This window comes from Etheostoma spectabile, unplaced genomic scaffold (assembly GCF_008692095.1).
Source record: "Etheostoma spectabile isolate EspeVRDwgs_2016 unplaced genomic scaffold, UIUC_Espe_1.0 scaffold310, whole genome shotgun sequence".
Taxonomy (NCBI): Eukaryota; Metazoa; Chordata; class Actinopteri; order Perciformes; family Percidae; genus Etheostoma; species Etheostoma spectabile.
Window position 1 is genome coordinate 124,444 of NW_022605582.1, and position 1,618 is coordinate 126,061.

Below are 1,618 nucleotides of genomic sequence, written 5' to 3' on the forward strand. Positions count from 1 at the left end.
AAAAACACATGAAGCGTAGAAAACAGCAAAACAGATAAAGTTGCCTAAAATCATCAGAAGAAGAAGAGGAAGAGGGAAGTTGTTGCACCACTACTGCGTATTAAAAGCCATTCTAAATAAATAAGCTTTAAGCTTTGATTTAAAACAGGGGTCTTCAACGTTTTCCAGGCCAAGGACCCCCAAACTGATGGCGAGATGGAGCGGGACCCCCTAATTATATATATTGTATAACATTGTGTTATATCAAACTGGTCCTATAGTGCCATGTGTGCATTGATGACTGAAAGACATCTTCTGCCTCCATTTATCTGTTCACTACAGTGTGTTGAATTCATGTTAATGTGGATTTAAAGACATTTCAATTAGTGGAAAAAATTGCAGGGGGGGGGGATATAAAAAAAGTCTAATCAACCTAACTTTCGCGACCCTCATGCAGTACCTCCGCGGAACCCCTAGGGGTCGCGGAACCCCTGTTGAAGACCCCTGATTTAAAATGAACAACATCCGTTATAGTGCGAATGTCGTGCGGGGGGGCAACACGAAGGCCCGATTGCCCCACTGCTTGTACCTCGACCTTGGGACTTCTAAAGTCCGTAGAGCTGAAGACCGCAACAGCTGGTTTTGCCCCCCCCCAAAAAAAAAAACATTTAAGGCTTTGAAAACAAACAATGCAATTATAAAATCTATTCTAAAACGCACCGGAAGTCGGTGTAGTGTAAAAAGAACGGGGAGTGATGTGTGCGCTTCTAGAAGGATTTTGTCAGAAAGCGAGCAGCAGCTGACTCATACTCTACTGTGTGTGTGTGTGTGTGTGTGGGGGGGGGGGGGGGGTGCAGATCCCAAAAAACTGGTTTTAAGTAGTGAAATCGTATGGATTGAAAAGTGGAATCAACTGTGCTGTGTTCAGGAACAGCGACAATGTGGGAGACCTGCAAATGTTCTGTATTACAGAGAGAATACCTCTCATTTCTCTCAGTTTGATTTGAACCTGAACTCGTCGCCCATCTAAAGACGATCTGTCACCATGTCACTGAGTTTTTTTTTAAGTCAGTAGCTAAGTTTCTATCCACTTGACAATCGAATTATCTAAAGTTCAGTTAAAAAAAAAACTCGTGTGAGTGAAACTGTTGAAACTGTGGGTCCATCCGACGGCTTTAAAAGCCGATAAAAACCTGGTGATGACGTCACATGACGCCGTTTTAGGATCAAATTGGCATATTGGATTGATTGAAAGGACTCAAATATAATTCTATATGCTGTAAATGAGGGTTATTGACCATGAAATTCCAAAATGTACTGTAAAAACTAGTGGTAGTAAGGTGGTGTTGGTGAAAACTGTGGAAAAAAATAACAGTCTGATAAAGGGACAAACCCGGGAGGACAACACAAGGGTTAATGTTTAATTTCTTACACTGCACTGTAACTTTTTATTTTCACATTTTATCTTGACAGTCTTGAACGGCTCTTTAACGTTTAATGTCTTGTAACTTTTACTATTTTAATCTTTTTAACGTAAAGCACTTTAAATCACCCTGTTGCGGAAATGTGCTCTACAGAAAAAGCTGCCTTGCCTTCAAAGGCCATGCTAACAGCTATTATGCTAACAGCTATTATGCTA

At 40.9% G+C, this 1,618-nt stretch overlaps 1 protein-coding gene across 1 annotated transcript in view; it reads left to right on the plus strand.

Moving 5' to 3' along the window:
• Window positions 1-1,618, plus strand: part of LOC116686064 (tetratricopeptide repeat protein 28-like) — a gene marked incomplete at its 5' end in the record, with an annotated part of 133,170 nt that overhangs the window by 117,214 nt on the left and 14,338 nt on the right.